Source organism: Plectropomus leopardus, chromosome 21 (genome assembly GCF_026936395.1).
Source record: "Plectropomus leopardus strain MGB_pleo_1.0 chromosome 21, ASM2693639v1, whole genome shotgun sequence".
In the NCBI taxonomy this organism is placed as follows: Eukaryota; Metazoa; Chordata; class Actinopteri; order Perciformes; family Serranidae; genus Plectropomus; species Plectropomus leopardus.
In genome coordinates, this window is record NC_142196.1 from 14871625 (window position 1) to 14890922 (window position 19298).

The following is a 19298-nucleotide window of genomic DNA, read 5'->3' on the forward strand; positions in this document are numbered from 1 at the left end:
GGTTTCAATCATATATAATCATGTACGTACACACATTCACACACACACACACACACGTACACACACACATCTCATCAAGTTAGTACGCGCTGCTCGGACTTGACAGGTAACGGTCCTGCGGTTTGGATACCAATCAGTCTCCAAAAATGTTTACATTTCGACTGTGCTGCATGCTTTGACTCTCAGGTGCCCCTGTATAGATTGCTCAACCACAATTAAGATCTATTAAAATGAGAGCAATTTTGCATAAAGGACACACACACACATACACAGTATTCCATTTTAGTTAGGTCATGTATTTTTTCTTTTTTTTATATACACAACAACATATTTCAATTGTTAGAAAATCTTTGATAATGAATGGTTTCTGTCTGTTTGAAGTACTCCGTCTGATAATTTGACTTTTCAGAATTGAGTCATCCCCCTCTTTGTTTGCAGCATTGTTCATCAGATTAGACCGACCAAAAACTGACTCAGCCTTAACCATTCACATACGCTTGATTTCAGTCTTTCTTTTATGTCGGTCTGGTTGGACTGTGTGTGTTTACGTGTGTGTGTGCGTGTTTATGCTTCTGTGTGTTGGATCCTGACAGCTATCACTTCTGACACAAAGTGGTTGTTTTCTGAAGGCTTTGCTCCGTTTCATGTTGTAATAGCTTCCCTGTGATGGCGGAGAGGACCTCTGCTCCGCGCTGCTCTCAGCCATGACTCCTGCAATATTTACATGTTTACGCTCACAATTTCCATCTGTTGTTTCTGGAACAATCAGCAGCAGGGGCCTGGAGAGAAGCACGGGGAACTGCTGTAAGTCGCGCTCAACTTGGGTTTCATGATTGGGAGGCTGGGCCTGATTATGCTCGGCTCAGAGAGAGAGGGAGGGGAGGGAAGGGGGTTTTCTTTCCTTCAAGGCCCTCTCAAGGTTTCTGATGGAGGGGCTGGAAGAAAGGCAAGGGCTCTGGGGATCTGAGGGAGCTCGCCCTCAGAGAGAAGCTTCACCAGGGTGAGATCAGGGCTTGTAACCCCGCTCACCCCCGATCCCACCGTCCAGGGCCAAAATCACTAATGGATTTCAGATACGCTACAAAATCAATCGCAAGGTTCAAATGTGGTCAAAAAGATTTTAATGCGTCCGATTATGATTGAAATTGGTATGTTTATCTGCCATGAAGTTACAAAACCATTTCGTAAAAACAGCGGAAAAAATCAGTCATGCTTAATAATAGGTTTGAGTACAATTTTGCAAAATAATAGGTTTATTAATCAGTCTTAAAGTGTTGCCTTTCAAAAAACAATTAACCCATTGAAACCTGGATTGACATCACTTTTCATGTGCTGAGTTCAGGCCTTTCACAATATTTGGACAAATTGGGCAAAATATGGGGGGAAAGACAATGAGCAACTTGGCAAAAAATGTAAAAAATATTTTAAAAAAATTTAAAAAGTATAATTTAAATTAGATTTTTAAAAATAAATTGAAAAATTAGATTCATATTAAAAAACTATAAATAAAAAATCTAGGGAAAATGTCTAGAAAACTATTCTATTATCATAATAATTAAATAATTAGAAATATTTTATGCAGTTTTTTCAGGTTATTTTCTTGTTTGTTTTTGACTTCCCTTTATTGTGGTTTTTTGGTCATTTTCTTGCCCTTTTTTTTGTTTTAATTTCTTGCAAAAATGCCAGTCATTTCTTCTTAAGTTTTTCATTGCTTTCTTCCCATGTTTGAAATTAATCAAGCCAATTTGCTTAGGTTTCAAAGGGTTAAAAGGATATGATGCACTTTGGAAAATGCTGCTATTTACAAAAGTCATTACATCTTATCAGCAACACTGTTATGTGCTACAAAATGGAATCCTAAATAATCATTTAGAAGTCAAAAGAAAACTATTACTACTGAGAAGTAAAGCTAAACCCCCCGAGGACAAATGGGAGCTCTAAAAGAAAGGCTGATACTGATGACTGTGTGGATAGAGGGCGAAAGAAAGCAAAGAAACACGGGCAGGATGAAAGGGTGTGTTGGTCCCTTGTGATGTGGCTGCAGACGTAGCGGGTCCGTAGCGTCAGCCTGGCCCAGCGTCGGGTTTCCCCATGCCGGAAGTGGCGCGTTTCCCCTGGCGACAAGCTCTTCCTGCAAAATAAAGAAATCATTAGAAAAATGACAGCTGGGCCAGCCAACAGAAAGCCCAGGGGGCCCGGCCTCAGAGAGCTGCCACCCAGCATTAGCTAGCCGCGCTCGGCTTCACCATCACCTCCTTCAGAGGGTAAACAACGCCGCTGCAACACAGCTCACTGTTCTCCGTGTCACTCTCTATCTCACTCCTAATTTTTCTTTTCCTATCTCCGATCTGAATGTGCTTATCTGACACTCAGTTGCACACATCCTCCGACTTCTTACAGTCCCCAGAGGATGATGGTTGGGGGTTGTTGGCCGAGAAGTGGAGAAAAATTCTGACATGTGAACCCCAAATCATGCACTGTGAGTCTAGAGCTGAAGGGTCCGGGCTCGGGCAGTGACCCCTGGCAATCACGGCGTGTGGCAGCCACACTGGGGCCTCCGCAGCACGGCCTTCTGGGAGCGCACCGCGCCGCATTCCAGCCCAGAGTCCTCCCAGAGCATTTCCTCCACAAGCCATCGCTTAGTTCTGTCTGCCAGACGAATGTAGCCAAAGAGCCAGAGGACTTAAGGGTGCATTAAGAGAGCTCTCCCGAAAACCATCAGTACTTGACCTCAGCTGAAATGATTACACTGTAAGGAAGATATTTTGAAGTTGATCCCAAAAGATAGTCTCATCATGTGCTTAAGAGCCTACAGAGGATGAATTGATGCTGCCCTTGGAGCAAATGATGCTGTTCTTGCATTTTGTCGGTTATTATTCCAAGAGACGACTGAATCTTTCATAAAATTGTTTTTCTTCTTTACCTTTTATTTTGTTCTTTTACTTAATGCTATTGAAATCACCAATAGATGGATTTTGTTACCTCAAGTGTAATCGAGTCACACAACTGGACATAAGTCAGATTGAGTCAAAAATTGAATGGTTTTATACTTGACTTGCAAGTCGGCTTGGACTTTAACATCATTGACTTGATGTTACTAGGACTTGGGCATTTTGACTTGATAACAGAAGTGAGACCAAGTTTTTGTTTTTGAAAATCACAAGTCTGAAGTCTTGGCACTCAAGTCCCAATTCAAGTCTGAAGTGAAGACTGACAAGCACCAAGTCAAGTCCATGGCAAAATCACGCGAGTCCTAAGTTAAACCCAAAGTCTTAAACTTAAAGTTTTGAGTCCCAAACAAGTCATAAACCAAGTGTAAAGACATTTTAACAACAGAATAATAATGTTAGCTAAGCATACATTTGCTAATATCAGCCTCAACTTAGTGTTTTTTGTACAGCTTTAAATGTTGATCAGAGTTGGTGGTTGGTCGGTGTCTGCCTGTAATATCCGACCTGCATGTTTTGCATGCTTTATTTTGGGGTTTTTTGTTGACCATACCACAGCTTATCAAAAAAAAGATCTTTATTTAAACCAATCCAAAAGCCTACAGTTAAGCTGCAGGAGAAAACCACGAAGAATGTACACTATGTTACTGAGCACCAGTTTGAAGAAATGATCCCACAGAAAATTTTGTTTGCGTACAGTGGAGGGGTCGACAAAAAACAGATTGCAGTATGGAAAACGTGCAGGTCAAAAATTACAGATGAAAACGAAACAACTTCCAACTTCGTGAAGTCACACAAAAAATAGTAAGTCTAGGATAATATTAACAAAAGATATTGAGCTAATGCTTAGCTAACATCAGCTTAACAGCTCAGTAACTTTTCAAAAAACTTGTTTTTCAATTTACGATTTAAGGACTTAAAACTCTAAGTTTAGGACTTGACTTGAGTTGAGTGCAGAGACTTTAGACTTAGTTGTGACTTGCAAAACCATGACTTGATCCCACGTCTAGATAGAGCCTTCTAGCTGTTTCTAGTTTTATTCCTTCGCTAACTGGCTGCTGGCTTCAGCTTCATGTTAGGAAACATATGAGATTGGTGTTGATGTTTTCATCTAACTCTCTGCAAGAAAGCAAATAAGCATATCTCCCAAAATTATTTTAATAGCAATTATGTTGTCACACTTTATATTGTATTGTGTGTGTGTGTGTGTGTGTGTGTGTGTGTGTGTGTGCATGATCAAAACATGACAGCCTCACAGACACCTCCAGGTGCCACGACTCTGTTGCCATGGCGATTAGGAGTGACATAGGTTAACACCTGCTAGCACTCACTCATGGAGATTAATGTGGCTGCTCAAGCAAGACACACACACACACACACAGATGCAAACACCGACGCACACTCACACCCGAGCCCTGTCCCCTCTAATGGGGACTGATAAAAGACAGGCTCCATCTCCCGCAAACAGGACTGACTGGGCAGCTTGGGGTCAGCTCCACTGCAAACATTTCCATGTGCTGTTGCATTTAGACATACAGGCCCATGACTAAGGAGCAGGACGCAGTTTCTCTGGACTCACTTGGCCTCGCTACACTCCCTCCCAACACTGTGACAGAAGGCTGGTGGCGACATGAGGTCACTACGTTTTCTCTGTGATATTAAATTACAAAAACTTATGTCAGCAGGTCAGCGCGGCTGACAGGTAGACAGATGTTGGCTGATTTTTAATGTCTCTCCAAGAGTTTTTTTTAAGCAAGCTAAAGGCAGACACATAAAAATAAAACTATCAAACTAAGAGAGTGAGAGGCTGACAGACCGTCCAGTCATCCCGTCAGCATTGTCACCGTGGCCTAATCCTAATCGGGGCAGGAAGAGCAAGTTGATCCAAATTGCTGCTTGGATGTTGACACACTGTGGCTCATTTCCATTGCCCAGTGTGGCCGTGGCTCAGACTTATTTACACACACAAATGAGGCCGACTGTAGAGGCAGACGTTGCCCTGATGGGAAGATTTGACAGGACACTCATTCTGTCGGATGCCCTGTCTATTCTGAACATTAAATGAGTTCACACTGATTTTGAAATACATAACCTCTCACTCACCTCGAGAGTATGTAGTCATGCAGATAATTTTGTTTTTTTCTTTTTTTCTTAAAAGACCTGCTCTTGCTGTTTCTGACTCAACCCCAGTGCAACAGAGGTGAATGGAATTTCACTTGTCGTGAAAATTTGCATTTGAAAAATTCTGTTTTTCCAGAAACAGCTCAGACAGACAGAAAACAACTCTTACCAGACACAGCATCCCTGTTACTCCAGATAATCCACAGACCTCCCTGTCAACAGATGCACAGGGACTACCTCTTCCTAACTGCACATAGTAAGGTCTGTGAATTGTCCAAAATATGTTTTTGGAAAGGCATTGTTCTGTTAAATCTTTTAGCCATGTATGGCTCAAGGGATGGCACTGTCAGTCTGTCTGTCTTTGTGTAGCCTAAAGTGTCCAGAGTGTAATATTTCAACAACTATTGGATAGGTTACCATGGAATTTTGTAGTTTCAGTAGTAGTATTCATAGTATTCATACTTCTCAGTTGAAAGATCCTAATGATTTTTGATAACTTTTGGTTGGATTGCCATGTGTTACAGCCCCAGGGCCTCTGCCAGGGCTTGGGTGTATTGCCTTGTTGCTGTGTTGTAACCAGAACAAAGAAATTTGACAACACAACACCTGTGCTGAAGTCACTACACTGGCTTCCTGTGAATTTTAGAATTGATTCTAAAATGGTACTGCTTGTTTTAAGGCTTCACACGGTCAGGTGCCCTAATATCGCTTTGATATGCTTGTGAGCTATGAGCCAGCTTGACAGTTAAATTGAAGATATTTTATGTTATTTTATTTTGTTGCTGGTTTTAGCTTAGGTGTGTTATTACTTTTACTGATTAATTGGTCTATCTATTTTTGCTCTTTTTTTAACTTGTGTGTTGTTGTTTTTTTTGGTCAGTTTATCCTATATTATTCTATTTATAGTTCTTTCATTTATTTGAATTCATATGTATCATCCTCTTTTATTTTATATATATTTTTTATCAGTTTTAATTCCTTTTATGAGTTTTATTTTTATTCTTTATGGATTTGATTTGGTTTTATAGTCTGTTGACAGCTTGTTATGTGACTGCAACTTGTACCACACACTTTGTGCAGCACATTGTGCTTCCACCGGGAATGAAATGTGTTGATTTCAGTATTCATGGTTCCTGGCTGGTTGAGCTGGAGGTTCAATGAGGGAATTGGAGGCAGCTGGTCACTGTCTCCAGGTTCCTATAAAGCCCGCCCCATCCTGGTCTTCTCTTGGCAGACTTCTTCTCCCTGGCATCACATCATGATGTTTTTTCTCTTGGCTGTAGTTACTTTTTGCATTACTCTAGTTTGTCTGGCGGTGTGTTTTTCACTCAGTGTCTTTTGTTAGCTCCAACTTTTGTTAGATAATATTCCTTTCTTTTAATTTTAACTCCCACATGTGCTTCCCTCATTTGTCATGGCCTCAAAGCCAGCCCATGACACATCAAATTTGTTGCACAGGTTTATTTTAACTGGTCTAATTCTTTAGTTTATGACCAAATATCAGCAAAACTAATGACTTTTCCAAAAGCCTCAGCTGTGCTCACTTATCAGCATGCTAACACACAAGACTATGATGGTGAGCATGCATATGCTAACATACATTGTGAGAATGTTAGCATACTGACATTAGCATGCTGTGCCTAAGTACAGCCTCACACTAACATAACTGTTTAGTCTTGTTTAAATGTAACTTTCTTTTTTTATCTTGTGAACACCACAAGATAATTCCATTCTTCTTATTTTATAGGCTCACTCACAATGCTTGTTTATCATAACTTTTGGGTACACAACCCTTGTATGACACACCACTGAGCAAATACTGCCTCTAGCCACCTAAAAAAATCATTATCAAATTTAGTGTCTGCTGTATTGATATTATTTCCCCACTTCACTTAACTGTCATGCAGCCCTTTATGACAGGAACTGAAGCCATCATCTCAAAGCCACCAGACTCCGTCATTTTAGAAAATGAGAGTTGCTTGTCTACTGCAGCCTGGATTGGTTAATGAGTAAGGTGGTGAAAATATTCCAAATATAGTGTACACATAAACTAATGGTGATTTTTTTTATTTTTTTTATTTTTTTTTTGGTGTGTTGCATACAGCAGTATATTGCTTAGCTTCCATGCCAGTAGTTTGGTTTATAAAAGACACTAGCAAAAGCAACACAGAACATAAAAAAGGCATAGCAGAAATATTAGTTAGGTTCGACAACCGTGTTTAATTATACAGTACAGCTTTTCCCACAGAATCAAAATTTATGTAGCTAAATAGCTAAATCATATGTTTATATTATATTCCTCAGTAGCAGTGATCAGATTGATAAATGAGAGGAGCAGCAGAGTGTGGAGTGAGTGAATGCAAACATTTAGACCGAGCACAATGAAGGACTACGTTTCACTTTCACTGCACCTAGTGTTCTGCACTGATAACACACTTGTGACAACAGTGGCCAGAGTGCAATGAATAACTGCATGGTATATACAGTATTTATTTCAATAGTGCTATGTTTTAAACTGTGGCAGCCCGCCACAAATAAAGGAATGTGTGAGAAACCCTGTAGTATACATAAACATTACAGCTACAGCTGAAAATGGCAACAGAAATAAACAAGTTTTCCGATTTTACAAATCTCCCCAATTCAGAACAATTGCCATTTATCTGCCTGGAAGAGTTAGCACAATGTCACAGTTGTTTGGCCTATTTGGGTCTTTTCAGAATTCTCAGAAAGAGATATATATCCAAATCTGGACACATAAAACCACAACTATCTACGTGGCAGTATACCACCAGGGCTAAACGAGAAAACATATTTTTTGTCATTGGGATGAACCGACCCTTTAAACTTGTTCTGCCAACATTTTCGAATAATAAAGGTGTAATACTGTGCGATCACTGTTCCCCTTCATTCAAAAGTGCACTTCTGACTCCACAAGTGGTTTTCATTGGACTGTGCAGCCTAGAGCGGCTCCGAGCCTCCATGCCGGCATGTGTCTCAGAGCAGCGACTGTAAAATCCATTTGGGACACTAAGCCCTTAATGATGAGGGGATGCTGAGGTAAGGCAGGTACCCTGACTTCCCTCCTAAACTCTGATGGTTTTTGGACAACTCTAACTCCCCTGGACTCGGGTGTCCATCTGGGCCAAATCACTCACATGGTACTATTTATTTGGACTGTTAGAGACTCAGGGATAATCGGACCCCCCTGTTTTTTTTCCTCTTTTCTCTTCTTTTTCCCCTGGTCCTAATAGCAATTGATATGCGCTATTAGAGGGTATTCACTGTGTAGTTTGTGCTCACATGAAAGCAGTGGTCTGTTTACAGAATTCTAAATGATTGGGATTTGGAAAGCATTGTCATCACGGTTAAGACCAGGGAAAGGATACAAGACACTTAATAACAATGAAGAAAAAGATCCACGGGCACGCTTCACTGACAGGGCAGAATGTTAGAGGCAACGAATGCCAAATTCATACACTGACACATAACCAGTAAACTGTGGACTGGCATGTTTTTCTGTAGCATTTATTATATTCACTGGAGAATCTAAGGAAGTGCATTATTTTCTAATGAGTTGAGGTTCTTAGTTAAACACAGTCAATCAGCCAGAGGATTCTTGGTTTACTGTGACACAGTTGTATGTTTCTTTTAGGAAACTGATTTGAACTGAACATACTGCGAAAGACCTTCCAAAACCGCTCCTACCATAGTTAGAAAAACAAGCTCGTTCTGGTTATAATGGACAGTAATACTTCATTTTTGAGGAGGGTGCTTCCCATCAGCTAAATCAAACACTGTAGGAATGATATTCATAATAACAGGGTTTTTCTCCCTATAACGTATGCCAACTGCAGAACTCTTTAACACAAGCAACATGGACGATCTCAATCTGTTCGTGATTATCAACAATACGTCACTCTGCATTAAATCTGAAAGGAGCTGTTGTCACACTGCTGTCACGCTATGGGCTGCCACCATAATGGCGCACAACAACAATAAGGCCTTCAGTCTTTTGTGGGACAGCCCTGTGGGCCACATGCGCTTATTCCAAAGTTTCCGAAATATTTTTGTGCAATTGATCGGCCCTGTCATTTTGTACATTTCGCCAAAAGAGGGAGGAGGGAGGATGACAAAGCTCAGAGGTGTAAAAATAGCCTTGAGGCTTCGGGAGGCATTGTTTAGTCTCTGAATACAAAAGGGAGGAGTGAGAGGAGCTGAGGCTGGGAATCACCCCAGGGGGCGAGGGTGGGAAGGTGGAGGCACGCTAAGAAACAAAGTCCAGGTGACATCTTAGTGTCAGTGTCACCCATTTATGGGAGAGCCCAGCTGTATCAGTGACAAAAAACGCTGCAGGCCGTAAGCTCCGTCAATGCTGGCGTGATCCTTACGGGGAGGAAAAGAGTCAAAGTTTTCAACACAGACCATAAAAAGACAATGTGTGTCTTATATAATGCCCCACTTATTGTACATGCTAAATGTTACCCTCTTTGACTTGATGATAGATGTGCTTTTCCTGGGTGTGTGTTCCTTCGAGGTGCACACTGCAAATTTAATCCTATACACTTTTTTTCAAATACAGTGAGTATCTCCTTAAGAACTGTTTACTGTCCGTTCATACACTGCAATGGCTCTGTGAATGGGATACAAACAAAATATAGCACAACATTATTGTACTGTGCTTGTGAAAAGAAAGGGAAATGCCATTGATGTATAAAAAGAAAGGCAGTGGAAGTAAGAGGGACAGTAAAACTGAGCCTCTGAAGGAGCACTGATGGGACAGGTGTATTTGTTTGGATGTTGTTCAAATATCAGCACCTTTTCTCCAGAACTGCTGAATCCACCTTTAAAACAAACTTGATGGGACAACTAAATCATTCTTGTCCATCTCAGTACTGGGGAAAGAACAGATTTAAATGTTATGAATGTGCAGTGTTGGAGTAATGGGGCTTCTCCAGCAGAACTAGAACTCTGATCAGCATGTCTGCCTGCAGAGATATCCTACAGGGAGCCATCCTGTACCAGGTCCCAGTCCAAAACCCCCTGGAGGGTTTGCATACTGTATCTTAACTAGCCCAGTAATGTCTCAGGATCCCCAGGAAGAGGTGAAGTACATGGCTAGGAAGAAGGACATCATAGCTCTTTTGCTTAGCCTGTAGCCAGCTTGACCTAGACCGATATAAGCAGCAGAAAATGGATTCAGATTACAAGACGGCACTCCAATTTTGCCTCTGTCTCTCTCAGGTGTGAGTCTTTTCTGTTTTGAGCTCCAGGCTGGGCCTCCTTCCAATCACTATGGTGGTCGGGCATTTTCCTATGACGAAGTAGAGTCTAGAGTAATGGATCTATTTAGCAGTAATATTCCTTAATGGAAACAGCCTAATTACAACCACAAATAACCACAAGCCTTCACAAAGGATTAAATATACAATAGCAGAAAAAAGGCAGGTATTCATTTTCCAAATGATGAAAAAGTGAAACATCTGCTGTTCTTAGCAGGTTAAAAAAAATTGGATGAGGACTCAGAGGGAGAGAGAAAAATGCTTTGTCACTTTAGATTTCACAGCCCCAATTTGAGCTACGAGGCGGCTGGTTTGGATTTCAAAGCCCTCTCCTTCCAGGGAGAAGAGAAAAACAAATATTTGTTTTGTGGTTTATTGTGTTTTAATATGGCAGCGAGACAAGACGCAAATTGAATGCAGGAAAAAAAGTATAATGCAGCTGCTGAAATCAACGAAAAGGATCTGTCCCTCCCTTTGAGGAAGATTTGTGATTTTGATTACTGCCCAGTTTGATTATTTGGGTTTTAATCTTATGTTATGGTGCAGATTTTGCAGGAAATAGGAGCTTTTTTTTTACTTTTTCAAAGGATTTGCTTGACTTAGCTTGTCTTGTCCTTTCAGCTATGGTCTAATTTCCATTGTTACCAGCGAGATGATCTCAGATATGAAAGCACAGACGGTACAAACCTCTTTAGAACCTCGCAGACTCAAAGGGAATAAAACAGAAACTGCATCACCCAAACAAATAACAGTATAACCTCCTCTGCTGCGAGGATAATTTCAAATAAGGCCTGAACAGAAATCCAAATATCCAGGGTTATTAATAGTGTCCACAGTTGATGACAGACCACTGTAAGTGGCAGGTATAGTGAAATGAGGCCACCAGGGACTGCTGATTGTGAGTGAGGGCCTGTGATCATCACTCATCACCAGTCGTTACACCCCTGTCGCTGCTCTCAGTTAGCCCCACTGGCTGCTAAAATTGAATCTCAAGTTGTGTCCTATTTTGGTTTGAGGAACAGGTGATGTGCTTGGCCCAACACGTTCCCTCGCCTCCACACCACCCCCTTGGGGCTGTTAGTGAATGCAATGACAACATAGTTTTCCAAGAAAAGAAGCAAAGGCAAAGAGGGCCATCTATTCTACAACAAGGATCGATACCTGATTAGCAGCAGTGGAGCTTGCAGCACGCATGGTTGTGTTTAACATGGAAAAAAGACATGTTTCCCATGAGCACCTCAATGCAAGACATTTGTCTCTGCTTTTGTTTGGTAAAATAAATCCGTGTTGGACAGCGAGTGGTAATCAGTCCAGCACTGTTTAATTTGCTGTCAGCTTGCGTAGCGCAGAGCTGTCTGTCTCGCTTTGTTGGCCTCTGTTGACAAATGCTTGACTGACTTGAAAATATCCACTCAAATTAGGCAAATCCTTTGTTCCTCGTGTGCTCTGACAGAGTTCTGCACGGGCTAAAAAGTTTAAAGCATCGCTGCAATAAGCAAGGTAAATGATACTTAAATTAACAAGTCATTCTCTAGAAGGGTAAATTACATATTTCTCTGGTTTTGCAGCTGGAAGACAAACAGCAACAACACAGTGTAGATGTGTGTCATTGTCAGTAGCAGCACACCTGGACTCTGTTGTGCTCTGCACCTGCCCGCCTGCATTCAATGTAAACTTCTCCCAACCCACCATTTACATGCAGGTCAAATCCTATTCAAATGGCTCCCTCTAAACGGAGGAGCATTTCAAAACAGACACCCTCAACTGACTTGTGATTATGCGTTAGTTTGTATAAGGTCCCTGCAGACACAGAAATGGAAATAATCTACTTAACGCTACAGACAATAAACTCTGATTGTTTATACTGTCATAATTGAGCCTTAAATACGTTTTTTAATTAGTCTGCATGTCAGCTTATTCCTCTTCGTCATCATAAATCCATTTCTGGCAACTGTAAAGATAAATATCTTTCCTGTTACTCACAGCAGGGATGGGATTGAGAGAAATAATGCTGCACTGCTGTGACAAAATAGTTGTTATTTGCCTGGCAAACTCCCTAAAACTTTCCTACAATCTTACAATTATTTCTACCATGTGGATGATTACGGGGAGAGCAATAGATATGCACAGGCAAATTATAGTCCAATCTGGGATGCTTAGATTTGAATACCAGCATGCTTAACTACAAAGACCATGCTAAAGAAGAGCATGAATAATATACAAGAGGGGAAATACGAGGAAGAGAGCACACAGCCAAAAGTTCCACATCCCTGGTTACAGGGGTACAGAGCAGTCCGTGGATAGAGTATTAGAGTTATATATTATGTGTAATTATGAGACTGAATTAGAAAGGTTTCAAGGTAAAAGTTCTGCAGCATGCCAAGAGCTGACATCCAGGGGGAATATACTCCGATGCTGTAACTTCATTTAAAGAAATGAGCCGTTTCTATTAACCACAATGAAGACAAACTGGTACAGTGGCTGCTCTTTCCTGTGAAAGTGATCACATCTTTATGGCTCCCGTCACTGCTCTTTACAGATCTGTTTCCCAGAGGTATTTGATGGGGAGAGCCAAAGAGGGAGGAAGTGTGGGTCTGCAGCCCCCGTGTTAACAATGGCTCTCCTCAGACCCCCGGCCCAGGCCCAGCCAGTCATGAAACACCATGGAGATGTTATTGACCTCAAGGTTAACTCTCCTCAGGTAAGCCTGGGAGATAATGGACAAAGAGCAGTTCTTTTACAGGTGGAGTGACACGGCATATCCGCACTGCGCAGCTCCTCTCGCATTGACAGATTTTCTAATTCACTGCAGATTCCCATAAAACTGGGTGGCCAGGGCCAGCTCTGCCCAACAGAGGGCCCATTCATGCTGGGTGGGATAGGGGGCCCTGCCAAATTAACCTGGATTAATTTAAAAGAGCAAAGGGTCCTTACATCTGAATAAAATGAAGATCAATAAATTAAATGTCCAGGTCAGGATGTCAAGTTGCGGCGATGATCGACCGACACGCAGAAAGCTACGTTCTTTGGCTGAGAGCGGCAGGGGAAAAAAATGGGCGAGAGATCCTTAATTACTTTATTCCAAGGAAGAGAAGTGCTTCCATGCGTCTCTCTTTACATGCTAGAGTTGCGCTCCTATAAACACACTCATGTCAGAAAAGAATGCTCATTACTTCTCTCATTTGGCTCTGGGATTAGTCGCTGCAGCAGAAAAAGAAACCACTCTGAGATTTTTAAACTTGTTTGTATTCCCCAGTAAGAGTTATTATTTAATGTGTGATTTACGTCTCTCAGGATTTTCCAGTAACTTCTGTTTTTTTTCACCATTTATAGCTACATTGTTCTCTTCCCATCTATGTCATTTTTATCGAATCTTAATCTTAATATGTCGACCTGCGACAATGAAGTTATTACCTCAAAGAGGCAAAGGTGTGCCTTAAAGAAAAAAGTTGATCATGTCTCCCTGGTGCAGCAGCTAGACCTAAACCTGAACCACAACATGTCATTCACTACATGATCAATTATCCAGTAAGGGCAGCCTTGTAAGGAGGCCATCTCATCATGCAGCCATTAATATCTTAACAGTGTCTGCCTGGAGATGACATATAGGACAATGGAAAGAGGGCCAAAGAAATGACCAAGTGGCCCAAGCCCAAGCTGTTAGCAGATTAAAGTGACTTAAAGATGCAGGGACCCGAATTCTCCATGACAAAAGGGAAGGCAGGTGATCCAGAGATTTCGGTTAAGGTCATTTGAAGGGTTGTCGCCACCTTTCCTCATTATGTTAGAGTAGTCTAAAGTCAGTGACAACAAATATGATATAAGGATTGCTAATATTAATTTTCATCTATGATTTCCCATGGTGCCGGCCTGATGGGGCTGCTTAAAATGTTGGGGTGGCACACTGAAACCAAAAGTTATGACTAAATTTTAGGGATTCTGTTATGCTGTTGCAGTATATAAGCTAAGGTACATCACATACTGATGTACCTTGGTTTCTTATTTTACAGTTAATATTGCTAATTATCTGATGTGCATAGACTGATACCAGAACAGTTAACATTTTAAGTTCCACAACAATCCTGTTTTTAATGTGTTATGTATCTTAACATGTTTAGGCGATTCATTGTTCTTTAAATAGTGGTTGGTTGCATATTTTTAGTTGTTTATTGGTTTTCACTCCTGTTTTATTAGATTGTCTGACATGACTTGGCCAGTTTCAGTCATCATGAAAACATTAGTTTGATAAAGTCTGCCATTATGACTGCTATTTTATATTTAATTTCATATGTAGAGCGTTAAGTTCATATGCAAAGACACAATTAAGAAGTGGGATGAAAATGGAGAATCCACACATTTGTTCAAAATGTTGTTTTTTGTAGTGTTTTGGAAAGAAATAATAACAGTTTTTTCCATTTCTGAAGTGATACTTCTGAATCTGAATTTAAAACATTACATTTGCTGTATGAATTCCCCCTCAGCTGTCAGTCGTCCGATGCCCACAGTGGCTTTCTAAATGAAATACCAAACCTGTCGCTGAGGCAGGCTTCGCAAATATGCCAACAGGATACTTCCTCAGATTAGCAGGGCTGTTTACACAGTCCCCTGGTAATCTGGGCCACAGGGGACATACCTGTACTGTGTCAGAGACAGAGCTAGAGTTTCACAGTGGGACCAACCAGCCACAACGGCCCACACCAGAATACGATCCAGAGGGTCCAGCGGGACTGGCCTGGCTCCAGAGGGGTTGGCACTGGGTACAACTGGCCTCGTCTCCCCCTGCCAGACAAGGGGAGGAGTGGTGTGTGTGTGTTCAGTGTGTGGTGTGTGTGTGTTTGTGAGTGTATGCAGTTGTGTAAGGTGGTAGTGGGAGGGGTATACCGGCTGCCACCTCTACATCCTTCCTTCCTGTTCTTGTTTTTTTTTAGGGACATACTTTTGTAATTGGCTTGTCTACAGGTCCATAAGCAATACTGTTGTGGTACACACACATGCACACACAAAGAGGAAGCTTTCTGTCAGGTAAAAAAAAAAAAGGGGGCAACCGTGCCTTATGGGTCTGGACAATGACAGCACACAGAGAATACTGGTGTTATTGTGCACTGAGGGGAGGGCAGTTTTAATGGAGCCTAAAGCCGATGGAAAGATAATAGGAGAGAGTTGCCCTGTTTGAACTGCATGCATTATAATCAGACATGCACACAAATACAAATACACAAATGTGTGCTCATGCATCCATTTATGTGTATATATTCTCTGGACCATCCCCGTCCTCCCAAGTGCTCCTTACTTCTCATCCTTCTCTCTACAAACAGATTATTGAGGATAAAACACAGGGATGCTCACCAAGGAAAGATACAGTATGACATTATATCCCTGCTTGACCAATCACAACAGCACCTGAGCAAACTCCACCCTAACATGTGGTACATGCCAAGCTCAGGCAGACCGGTTCAACATTGTTCCATCTATCAGTCTGTCCATCCGTCCGTCTGTCCATCCATCCATCCCTAACCCAGTGGGATAGGGTACCAACAGGCAGCAGTGCACAACACAAAGGCTTTCTTTATCACACCAGAGCTTCAAACTCAGAGTTCAGTTTTCACAGGCTTATCAAGATCTACTGCAAGTGTGCTGGAAAGCCACTGATGCAATGTAAAGAAACACCCCTGGGTTTTCACAATGCTATACATATATCACATGAGAGGTAGACCATGCACAACAGATAGAGATGTCAGCAAACAGCAGTTGTATGTCAAGTTCTTATTTGTATCATGTATAGTTCAGACTTAAAACTCCACTATAGCTATTAAAAGCCCCTATTACATTGGCTACACAGGGCGGGAGTATCACAACGTTAAGCCACCTCGCTGAAATATATAAAAGGAACAATCGAGCAATGGGAGAATGGAGTTGTCTCACCTTTGAGCTGGCAACAGACATAGTGACAGCACCGAGTTGAGGTCTATGTAAAAAGGACAGGCAGCAGGACAAGGTCATGGGTGGGACGAGTGTGATGTTTTGATGGTGTGTTATGTGTGCAATCCACCAAGGGAGATGTAACCCTTCAAAAGCTAAGCAAATTGCTTTGATTTCTTTCAAAACACAGGCAAGTTACAAGTTATGAGTTGCAAGAAATGACCTGAAATTTACCCCCCAAAAAAGAGAAAACAGGTTTTAGAAAAAAAATAAAACGCGAATGCTATATGTCATGCTAGAGGCAGAAATTGTTGTATGAAACATCACGCCTCTTCTGTTTCCGTGATGCCGGCATGCTGTCTAAAATCATGCACTGGAGCAGCATGATGCCACTGTTGATTGGTTCTGTGTAAAAATGAAAGGCTGCATAAAGAAGGGACTTCATACTGGCCCTATAGTGTGATCTCTGTGTAAAAAGGGTTAAACAGAAGCCAAAGAAGAGATAAGAGATACATGCAACAATGCTGCTAATGACAATGACGATGATAATGATGCCATTACGCCACTCGCCCTCCCTCCTTCCCCCCCGTCTTCCTAACGTTAGAGCAGCCACAGGGTGTGTTCAACAAGCTAGTGAGGCAGGAGGATGATTCTGGAGTAAATCACTTGTGGAAAGGTGAAATGTGGCCAGCACGAGTCGGCCCTAATCCATGCCAGACATGTGCAGAACACCAGAGGAGCAGGTGCAAACAATTGAAGCAGCTGTCAGTGAGCTGCCGTGATCTCTTCTGATATCTTAATTGTTAGTCAATCCAAGAGCAATTTTGGCAACATTGCTGTCAGCCCCGGGACTTGCCCCGCTCAGCTCCCATCTGTCAAGGGGCTTGCAGGGATCTGGTGCTGTTCTCCCCTCCCTGACTGAGGGCCCATGTCTCTGGGATGTGTGTGTCCAGCCCATCCAGCATCTCTGAGGGAAATCGGGCCTGATTGCTGCCATTTCCGCTCACTTTGGCGGTTTGGGTCGGGGGTGCAGGCTAATGCTGATAATTGCCACGTTTCAATACTACTGGAATTCATCGGGCCTCCCACCCAAACCCTGTCCAGCCCCGTCCCGACCCCCTTGTTGGTTCAGGGTTCCTAAACATCATGATTAGCATAGGAGCAGAGTGTGTGTCAGTATAGATTCAGGTCTGGGATTTGAGATTCTCCAGATACCCCCACTGTGGAGTCGTTAGGACAGGGGTGATCAGGAGCTACATGGCCCGAGCTCCACAGATGGGAGGCCATGCAATCAGACAATAAACAGCACCACAAGGAGTGTGGTGAGCTAATGTAGCTCTCAGCCAAAAGTAGCAAAAACAATTCCTCTAATTTGACTCAATGTCCAAAAATTAAAGCTGAGGAGTTCTTGGATAACACGCATTTTTACACACATTCACAGACAGCCAAGAGGCGTCATTATAAAGAGATAACTCACAGCACAATGACAGTGAGTGACCTGCCTCATGTTGAATGGGCCTGACTCTGGGCCCAGCCTGACCCTTCTGGTGATTTATGTGGCCCCAGTAAGCCAGGTCTATTTGAGGGCCCAGCGAGGAATGAAAGTGTTAACAGTGAGTGTTGGGGAAGGTGGGCGCTGAGGGGAGAGTTATGAGTTTTCTCAGCTGAGCGACCAGCTTTGGGTTTCTGACATTGTTTTCTTCCAAGAGGGAGGAGAGAGCAGGAGTAGTAAAAGGTGGGAGGCAGAAGGATGGGGGTCCACGGAGCCCGCAGGCTTGAACTCCACAGCTGAACCACTGACCCCGACCATCCATCAGTGCAGGGGTGTGACAAGGCAGGGGCAGGGGTATGTGACAGGCCGGGAGGGGGGGCAGAGAGAGCTTGTGACGGGGGAAAGGGACTGAGGGGCTATAATGGGCTTTGGGACATGGGAGGGGCCAGTCACTGAGAAGGAAGGGGGGGCAAGGAAAGGAAAGGCCAGTGTACTGTAAGGATGGCGCTGGTTAATGGGTTGGGAGAGAGGGAAAGATGTGTGGTTGGTAGGTGAAACAATAAAATAAGAGTGTATAATACAAAACGTCATTAAACATATATAAAAATATATATATGTAGCAGAGTACATTATTTTACGTTGGGGATTTTTTATGTGTGTTTTTTTACCTCTCTCCCCTACATTTGTAGGGAGAAATTGGAGGAGGCAGATAATTTTCCTTTTTTTAACTGCCTCAGTGTTGTGTCTATTTTCTTACTGAAAAAAGTTTTAAATAAAATATCTTTTAAAAAACAAATATAGAAATAATAATCCCTTGAGAGCCAAATACAAATACAAATCTACTATATATGGGAGGGGCACAAAGGGCACATCCCCTTCAATATTTATAATGTGCATTTGCCACCCCCACTAAAAACACATAAGTAGCAGAGGACTTTTATTCTGACAAAATTAGATACATCAACTTTAGACACTGATGCAGAAAAGGCACACAGTGGTGCATAAAACTTCAACACTACCTACCTACTACACTACCTCATTTCATCTCTGTCACCCCAGATAAAACGAAACATACATTTTGCTTCTACAATTTAAATTAACTTAAATATTCAAACAGTGAAAAAAAACTGAATCACCCAGAAGAGTTTGTTTTCTTGATGTAAACTGATTCTTCTTTTCACTATGGATGCATCCCCCCAAAACCCAAATAAACAAACAAAAGTAGGAACATAAAAAATGACCTGAAAAACTGCTTAAAATTATAATAATTATATTTTTAAAAATAACTTTGAATAGCTATAATAAATATCTAATTATGGTTTAAATTATTATTAATTTTTCCCTAGCTTAAAAAAAATCAAAACATACTAATTTCTTGCAAGTTGCAGGAAACCTCTTGCCATGTTGCTCATTGCCTTTTTTTCCCCATGTTTTTTAAAGATATCAATATGGTCATGGTTCAAATGTTTAAATACTTGTGATAGGCATCTAAAGGCAGCACAAAAACGTGATGTTGATCCAGGTTTCAAAGGGTTAATC

At 41.8% G+C, this 19298-nt stretch overlaps 1 protein-coding gene across 1 annotated transcript in view; it reads right to left on the reverse strand.

The window, feature by feature from the left end:
* Positions 1 to 1104: 1104 nt before the first annotated feature.
* xkr9 (XK related 9) overlaps positions 1105 to 19298 on the reverse strand; it is a 36446-nt gene continuing 18252 nt past the window's right edge. Inside the window, exon 6 of the mRNA XM_042510674.2 lies at positions 1105 to 2131. The gene's annotated coding sequence lies outside the window, so the exon portion shown is untranslated. The remainder of the gene's footprint in view (positions 2132 to 19298) is intronic.